Source organism: Lepisosteus oculatus, chromosome 1 (genome assembly GCF_040954835.1).
Source record: "Lepisosteus oculatus isolate fLepOcu1 chromosome 1, fLepOcu1.hap2, whole genome shotgun sequence".
NCBI classification, from domain to species: Eukaryota; Metazoa; Chordata; class Actinopteri; order Semionotiformes; family Lepisosteidae; genus Lepisosteus; species Lepisosteus oculatus.
Window position 1 is genome coordinate 5,056,835 of NC_090696.1, and position 9,818 is coordinate 5,066,652.

The window sequence follows — 9,818 nt, forward strand, 5'->3', positions numbered from 1 at the left end:
TTTTCATATTGCATATTGGACTGCTTGCTCAAATACAATTCTTATTGTTTTATTTGCAATCTATTTCACTCAATGTTGTAACTGCAGTGTATGTCAGAGTTAATTACTGTGGAAGAAATGAGGTCTATTTACAATGAAAGAGAAGGAAAGTCGCACTTTGATGTCATGCCATTGAAGAGGATGATTTGCCATTTCCCCCAGTAATACAATAAAACACAAACAGCGATCTAACAGACATTAGTGTCACCTAAACAAAGCGGAATAATGATAATAACAGCTGGAAGTGCTGTATACTGGAAAGTCAATGCATACTTAGATTCTGTGTCTTAACTATTATGGTTCATCAGGACAATTTTAAATAGCCCATTTTTTCAGGCATAATTTAACAACACTGCTCAGTTTAGGAAACAATTAAATTGCTCGAACTTCGGGGAAGCAAACAATTGGATTTCTGCAATTCAAAGTTGCATCTATTGCCAGGCACCTGGGACTTGTCTGTAAGCCACATATGAATGGGTTTCAAATAATGTGTAAAGTGAATTTAAAATGTGTGATGGGCTTAACACCCTGCCTCTGCGGCTCATTGTCAGATGTGATAATGAGATCCGCTTGGAGGACACCAACTCCTGCTTTAGGAATGCCATTTGTAAACAATGGCCTTTCACACGTTACCAGCCATCTCTTTAATATTTGTTTTCTTTCTTCAGTTACAATTGATAAAATCAGCATAAAAGAGTCTTACAACAGAATGTACTGAAGTGTATAAAGTACCATTCACTTATTTTTTTTAGGAAAGATGGTGCTTACCCTCTGTTGACTGCTTTGTTACTGTTTCCTGAAAAGCAAATAAAGTTCTTTACCCCCAAGACAAACGCAATTACTTTTTTATAGTAGTACACAAATGAAGTTACCAAATTATAACATTCATTAACATAATTTTGCATTTTTTGTCAGGTTTAATGTGATTGTTTTTGCTTTGAAGTCACTATACGTATGAGTTAATACATTTTTAGATTTACAACATTTTTTATGGGAACTAAATTCATTCCATGATGAAATGTTAAGAAAAGAAACACAATGTTTTGCCTATAGAGCTTTTTTTAAGATGGGTTTCTTTTATTCATTGTTCCTTTGAGCATCTCTTGTATGTTTGAAAATCACTGGCCAAGTGGTCAGGGAATCACAGCCATAAAACCACTGAAAAAGAATGAAACAGCAAGGCAAATTGCAATTGTTCTGTACTGCTTGCCAAAAAATAAATGTACTTTATTGACAGTCTGCTAACTACAAAAGAATGTTTTTGGTATACTCACTAGATGGAATAGTATGATGTTTTAAACAATAAAATGTAGGATCACCTATATTAGGAGAAGAGCAAAAAGTACAAAATAAAGTTCAGATCAGAGGATCGTGGTTTTCAGTATGGTCAGTGAGAATGCACAAACTGTTAGCTCAAGGATTTCAACATGCAAAGAAGACTGTGTTAAACGAGATTCCTCCTCCCAGTATCAGCACCTCACCAGCTGTCTTGAACAATGCGACAGTCACCATAATGATCATCGTGTTTTCTCCACATATACTGTTGCTCAGGTCTTTCAAAGAGACGATGGTTTTCACTGTCAAATAAAACATCACTCACTCTGCCACTACTTCAGATGCTCACTGAAGCACAAAGGATGGTGATTTCATTCCTCAGCTGTCAATGTTACCCCTGAATGGCCTCTGAGCATGCAGATCATTTTCATGCATATGGTGAGCAACAGTCATTCTACTGATGTGAGGGTGACTTCTGGAATTTCATGAGCTGTGGCCACCGCTACAGTACAGTCTGCAGCCACTGTTACAGCTGCTGCTGCAGTCTGAAAACAATTACACAGATAGATGAAATGGTCCTGGGCAGTGTGGTGATCCTCTGCCTTCTAGGACATGAGCTGTCCCTCACAGAGCTGGTTCCCTAGATTCTGCAGAGCGGTCTGCTGATTGTTGAAGTGAAATTTCTCATTCTCCTGGCAGCTTCTCTTTCAGACAGCCCACCTTCGATCACACTGATAGCAGCCTGTCAGTCTTCGTTACTCAAGTAGGGTATGATTGCATCTTTCATATTCCCTGGAATTCATAAATCTGTTGTCTTTTTGACATCAAACTAAATACCGGACACTGAGGATGCGGAATTTTTATGAAACCACATGACCTGAGCTCAGTATTTGTTATCCCAAGGAATGACACTATGAAACAATCAACAGACCTATGTCCTCACTATTAAATGGCAAAACTATTTATAATTGTGTTATTCAAGTAGGTCTTCATCCTGCTTCTTCCTACAGCATGGAAACTGCCTTTACCTGTTCCTAATTGAGCTATTGATGTGCTGTAAAACCTATACTGTTGCATTTTCATTGCATTTGAGAATACGTTAGCCTAAGTGCTTCTGAAAAGATAGAAGGTAACAAAGAAAGCAGTTAATTAACATGTATTGTGAACTGAATCTTTATCATTTCCAGAATATTATGCATATCTGTTGACAAGCATTTTTAGAAAAAAATATGTATCTTTCACTCCCCAAAAACAAACATTTCAGTTCAGAAATTAGGCATAATTTCAAATTTGCTCATTTCAATAAACTCCTGGAAGAAGTTGTTTATAATAAAGAAAACAGCTTTGTTATAGGACGCATTAAGAAAACATAATATGGTGATTGTGCCGGCATGACATGGCCATCATTACCTCAGTGAAGGGAACCTAAATGAGCTATTAGAACAGTATCTGAAGGGGTAATTTGCTCCTAATGTTTGTAGGTTATTATAACCATGCAATGTTGGCATACTCTGTGGTACTATACATGCCCCTAAGGCCTCCGTGTATTCCAACAATTAAAACTAATTATGGCAGAATGCATTCTCTTTTTTACCATAGTCATAAAATTCCCAATAACACTGAGGTGAGAAATGCTTCTTTTCAAGGTTTAGAATTACTCCTAGCAATAATTGTCAATCCTTGCTTTCAGGACAAATGTGATCCTTGTAGTCAACAAAAATGAACCTCTTAATGTTCTGCCACTGTAAAGGCAAAAGCTTGTCTGTTGAACGCACATGAAAACAAAGGTTTCTTTTGCATACACTTTCAACTTGGTCTGGGAGTGGGCAATAGGTTCAGACACAATGGAGATCCTCATTCCCAGAATGCTGTGGGGATGATCTGTTGTCTCAGTCACCTGACCAGCTGTGAGAAGAAGATGTTTAAAAACCAGGAAAAGAATGCATCCATGGGTGGTTTGATCTAGAGGCTGAGAGCAGATCCTCTGTGTGGAGTTTCACAAGAGGAGAGAAGGAAGTGACTGACTGAGTGATTGACCATTGAAAAGATGAAGGAGTGAGTGAATGGCTGTGGACCTGAGAATGCTGGGAGAAGACAGTAAGCAGCTTGGCTGCCCAGCTATTGTTACAGAGAGCCAGAAGAAGTTAGTAAGAAGTTTATGCAGTGCAAATAAGGGGTATGTCAAACTTTTGAATCAAGCTATTTTTTAATAACTTTTGAAATTATCTATTATATGAAAGCTAGATGTTTGCATTTGCATCAATGACTTACTGTACTATACAGCTATAGAGGTAAGTTGTTCTCCTCAATATTTTGATAAACTTTGATATTAGAAGTTATCTCACAGAGCATTAATAATATTAATCTGAAACTGACTGAACAAATAGCCTGTTCTGTTTCAATTACAACACAATTGTCTGAATTTCCCACGCTGACAGGATGAATGAACTGAACATTTTTAGTCTTGAGGAGTGATGCTTATAAGGTGACCTGATGCAAGTATTTCAGACTCCTCCAAGGCATCTCTTCATCATTGCCTTCATCAGTGAAACATGCAGAGGACACAAGTACACGAGAGGACACAAGTACACAAGAGGACACAAGTACACGAGAGGACACAAGTACACGAGAGGACACAAGTACACAAGAGGACACAAGTACTTGGAGGCACATTTAAAACCGAGGACAGGAGGCACTTGTTTATGCAGTTGGCTGTGAGAGTCTGAAACAAGCTACCCAGCCATTTTGTTGAAGCTGATACCCGTTATTCTTTCAAGAAATGGCTGGATGAGATCAATTGATCAATTAGCTGCTGTCAAAATGGTTGAAGTCAAATGGGCTAGATAGGCCAAATAGCCTCCCTTCATTGGTAAGCTTTCTTAGATTTATTAAACACTTAATCCTGGACATTCCCTATAAATTTCAAACAGGGAGCTGAAGGATGTGACAAAAAGCTATAAATGTAGGAATAAACTCCTGACAGCATACTTGTAAAAAGTAAGAGTTCTAAGCACTTGGAGCTTTCCGTTACTAAGATGCTGTCACGATCGTAAATCCCTCCTCTTAAGGGTGCTCCAGCTCTTTCCCATTTTAGTTGATTTAGTGCACCTGCCTCTTATTCAGCCCCTCCCTATTTAAGCCAGACGCTCCTACCATTCTGGGCTCAGCTTTGGAAGATGGACGCCCGGAGGCCCGTCCAGGAGAGACCCAACGGCATAGGCTTCACCACGGCGTCCTGACCATCTGGGTCCGGGGATGGGAGAGACGGGCCCCATTAACCCTCGTTTATTCCTCGTCCCTGCACCGGATCCCGCTCCGGTTTTTAAACTTTGTCTTGTCTGTCCTGGGTGGATTACCGGGCTCTAGACTCTTGGACTACACCCTGGATTTCCCTTTGGACTCCCTTGGACTTGTACGCCTGGACCACGCCCCCCCCCAAGCACCAGAGTACAGTCGTCACACTCCCCTGTTATTCATCCTGCCCAGTTCCTCGTCGTCTCCTCCCCCTGTCTGCTTCACTCCGTTCCAGGTTCTGCCGTCTGCATAGGGTCCTGATTTATGCTTCGTGGCAGATGCAGTATCTACTTAATTAAATAATTTCCACATTTTATTGTGATATGTAGAATGCACACAGGTTGGAAAGTATTATTTCAGAAAATAGAAATGAGTGAAGTTAAAACATGACTTAGTTGGCCTATCATTTCCAATTTACAGAACTCAAGTGCTACATTTGCAAGTACTAGCTGTATTATCACAGTTTATTATGAAGTTACTGTCTTCTCACTTTCAGAACAAAAAATAGCTTCCGGGGACAAAGGTCTTTTTGCCCTTGAAGCAGCAAAGTAAGTGTCTTGATTGCAATCAAAGAAACAATAGGGAACATGAAAGCACTCGCAGCATAATTTCATTTGAAAATTAATTTCACAAAAGCAGTTCACGTAATAAATATTAAAATCTGTAAAAATGTGCCGCAGGAATTTTATGGGACGTATGAAAACATTTCGCTTTTTACAATAGGCACTGCTACATAATTGATACTAGTGCTGGAATAACTAGCCTTCTCAATAAAACCACACTAATGCAAAATAAAATAATAGAGAATGTCATCACATTTAAAAAAGGTTTAAGGAAAATGAAATTTAATTTCAGTAATTCCTGGAGTACAATACAGGTCGGCATAAACATAATTTGTGTTTTTTTCTTATAAATGAACATGCTCAGAAATAATCAAATTCATGCACAAGTATCTTGGAAGAAAACAATTATTTAATATTAATATTGAATTATTTTGAAAAGTCAGTACAGCGCAATAAATATACCAATCATGATCTCTGTATACCATTGCTGCACCTGTCTAGTAACATCACAGATAGACTAGATCTGTTTGCTACATGTTCCTCACTGTGAGCTCTCTTCTTTATGAGAGCTAAGTATAGCTTGATGATTACTTGTGCTACGTTCAACTGTTCCATAGATACACACTCAACATATTGATCACAGCAGATATTTTAAGCTCTTGAATGGGGATCATGTTTCTCAGCACAAACACTCAAACTGTGAGGTGAGCCATCCTTGTCCATGTAATACCCTGGCACTGATCTTGAAGGAAGCTGAGGCAGTCTGCTGTTTTTCTGGAAGGAAAAGCCTGCTTGTCTCGGCAATAAAAAAGAAAGGAGGAAAACGGCACGTACGTTTATTTTTTAATCACAGGAACCTTTGTCCAAGCCTGGTATTGATCTCACCTGGCGTGGTGAACTACTTACAACCAAACAATCAGCTTCAGCGTCTTGCCATTTGCCAAACTGATTAAATGAGGGGTATTATTGACCCATCCCATTTCATAAGAACATTAGAAAAGTTACAAACATGAGGAGGCTAAAATCAGGCCCGTTTTTTAGTAACTAACTGATGTGAAGATCTCATCCAGCCACTACTTGATAGGAGCCAGAGTATCATCTTCAACAACATGGGTGGGTAGGTTGTTCCAGACATAAACAAACACCTCCTGTTCTTGGTTAGTATCCACGTGTGTTTCACTGTTCATTCTGAAGAAATACACTGAGTTGACCTAGTTAATGTCTCTGAGGATTGTGAATACTTGTATCAGGTCCTCTCATTGTCTTCTCTGTTTAAGACTACAAGGATTCTATTCCTTCAGCCTCTGTAGGATGTAGGATGTCTGGACAGTCAATACAGTCCTAAACATCCTTGAAAGACTGCTGATAAAGAAAAAGGTCTGACAGTATACAATTATTCAGTTTTGCGTTTTAAATAACATGAGTCACAGATACAAAGGAGTCAAATGGTTTTAGTAAATTATTTTTTTTAGGGATGAGGATTGAAGACTTTTCCTTAATTGATAACCAAATTATAGTTCTCATAGACTTCATTATTAGAGTTATAGTATACATTTTTATCATAGAATAATACTAAGGGGGTATTTGAAGTAAGTTGGAGTAAGAACCACTTAATTTTTCCTTAAAAATGTCTAGATTCCTATTGAAAATAGTGGCCTAAATACTGTTTAAGAAAAATGAGGACCTGTTAAATAACTGTAGCATCTGTGCTTGCTGATTGCTTCATCCAAGTTTAATACTGTAGGAAGAGGTAGTGTATTATGCCATTAGGGATTGAGAACTAATTTACTGTACTAAGCAGCACTTGACCATAATGATCATCTTCCTGTACAAGTCCACTTCCATCAGAATCAAATACTCCCAAGTCACAACTTCTGTATAAACGAGGTAGATTAATTTGAAACTACAGCTCTGAATGAAAAATGAACTTCGGTTTATTCCTCTCTGACTGACTGATGTGAAATTATACTACATGGGGAAAGCTCATAACCTACCAAAAACAACACCCTCCTATGAGTACAACTCTAGAAATTAAATATTTTAGCACCACACTCTGGGGCAACACAAAGAATACAAAAGAGTTAGAGTTGTTTTCTTTAACACTAGGCCGATACTTATGCAAAACGATGTGCCAGGTGTTTCGATAATGATTCAGAAATATTAACTGCATCACTACACTAGTGCCATTTTATTATTTACTTATGTATTTATTTATTGTCATATTTGATTGCATATTTTGGGTGGCTTGAGGCATTTCAGTTTAACATAATTTCATATCCTCTTGCGGTTGTGTGCGGAATGGAGTGTGTGGTTTCTAGTCAGCCATAGTATTGCATTGAGATCTAACAAATCACATTTTCAGTAGAAACAGAGGCAAATTTATGCACCTTCACCATGATGTGTAAACATGAAGAATGTAACAAGGCAAAAGTAAAATCCAGACTAAACAAGACACTACAATACATGTGCTGAGTGCAAAACGAAACATACAGGTCATACATGTAATGAAATATGTTTTATTATTACTGTTTTTTCAGTCATTTCCAGAAAGAAATGATTTTTATATAGCAGGTGCTCTGACATTCTACTGAATGGACATCGATTCATTCATTTTCTAACTGCTTTATCCAATACAAGGTCATGGGGGAGCCAGAGTCTATCCTGGTCACCGATGGGCACACGGAGGGTACAGCACTCCGAATCCGTCACAGTCTACACACAATCACACCAGGGCCAATATTCCCAGAACCTTATCTTCCAGCATGTCCTTGGACTATGAGAGGAAACTGGAGCACCTGGAGGAAACCCACACAAACATGTGGAGAACATACAAACTGGAATGGAGCTCAGAGCACATGTTCCATGAGACAGAAATGCTAACCACCATCATACTGCCCTTGAACGGACAATGTACATAAGTAAATTATTTATTCTGATTAACAATTGTCATTAACGGGGTTGAAAAGTCATAGGCTAATAACATGGCGTCTTTGGAACCACAACAGGCTGTCCATCAGCAATGCAGTGTTTGCGCCAGGCTGTTGACGCTGGCTTGTAGGATTCTGTCACGTTCATCTCTCAGAACCGGGACAAGTGTGCGCCTGTTTGCTGGGCTTTGAGCCTTAGAGGACACCTGTCGTCCCAGTTTATCTGAAGATTTTCGGTGGTGCTCAGGTTTTGATGAGTAGGCATCCATGGAAGAACTGTCACATGGTCATCTCTCAAGCAAGCCATTGTTACATAAGCAGGATGGGATGTGTGTCCTGCTGGAATTTTATCACATCGGGATGAGCCTGCAGGAAGCACGTGACTTCCCGGACTAGACATTCTTGCCCAGACCATCACACAAGGACCTTCCCATCAACTGGTCTGTCCTACACAACAATTAAGATAAGATCACTTTATTGGCCATATACAGTTTCTTGTATTAGGAATTTGTCTTTTTTCACATACCCCAGCTTGCTCTCCATGAGACTCTCAGGGAGAGAGAAGCTGGGGGTGAGAGCGCAGGGTCAGCCATTTAAAAGGTGCCCCTGGAGCAGCTGGGGTGAAGGGCCTTGCTCAGGGGACCAAAGGAGTAGGATTCCTCTGCCGGCCGCGGGATACGAGCCGGCAACCTTCCAGCCACAGGCGCAGATCCACAGACCCACTGCACCGCCCCTTATGGTTATTGTTAGATTATTGTTCTAAACCTGCACTGCATTTGCAAACACACATCATGGAGGTCTCCCCAAACCTTGGCTCATCTGCTGGAGAGCCCACTTGACACAATTTAGTCTAGTCCCCAACAGACCGATGGAACAAAAGCATAAGAGAGGCATTCTGGGTCCTGCACAAGCTTTATTATCTACAGTAGATCTTCACAAAGCTTGTCAGGTTAAGCCACTTCATTGCTTTTGTCCAATAAACTCTCTTGCTAATGTCATTTAGTACTTATACCACAGTCAAAGTCACACACCCTGACTGATCATCAGGGCCATGAATGATATATAAAAATGATGCACTTAAAATGTTTAATCAATATTCAAAATTCTTAGATTTTTTTAAAAAGTATGCAGTACATGCATAAATAGTGCGATCAATATTGAATCCCAAACTTAAAGGACAAATTATCTAAACCCTTTTTACCCTTTATTAAACAGTACTGTATGTATATTATATACTATTTAACTACTGTAAACATGAATTAACACATTTTAGTACAAAAGCATTTTATTTCATTCAGAGCCTCTTTTGATTATTACTTAGCACTATGAGCTATATTTTAAAATTTACTTATTTTATATTTACAGGACAAAAAAGCAGTACCAGGCTGACATTGACATTTTACATCTGTCAAAACATCTAAAACAATGTTATATAAACTAGTTGAAGTAGGGAGCTGCGTCAGCATGCTTAGGCTGCAAAGGAACAAGTAAAGGTTTATTCCTGCTGAAAAGAGAAGAAAAGAAACACAAAATTTCGGCTGTGGAGGAAAGAGACTTTCCTCTCTTTCTCACACCCAAAGAAGGCGCCACAGCCGAAAAGTCGTGTTTCTTTTCAGTAGGGAATAAATGTTATATTAATGCAATATTTAAATAATGGTAGTGCAATATCTTGTAATGATTTAGAGCAAACATGGTAACAGTTTTTTTTTAGAAAAAGCTG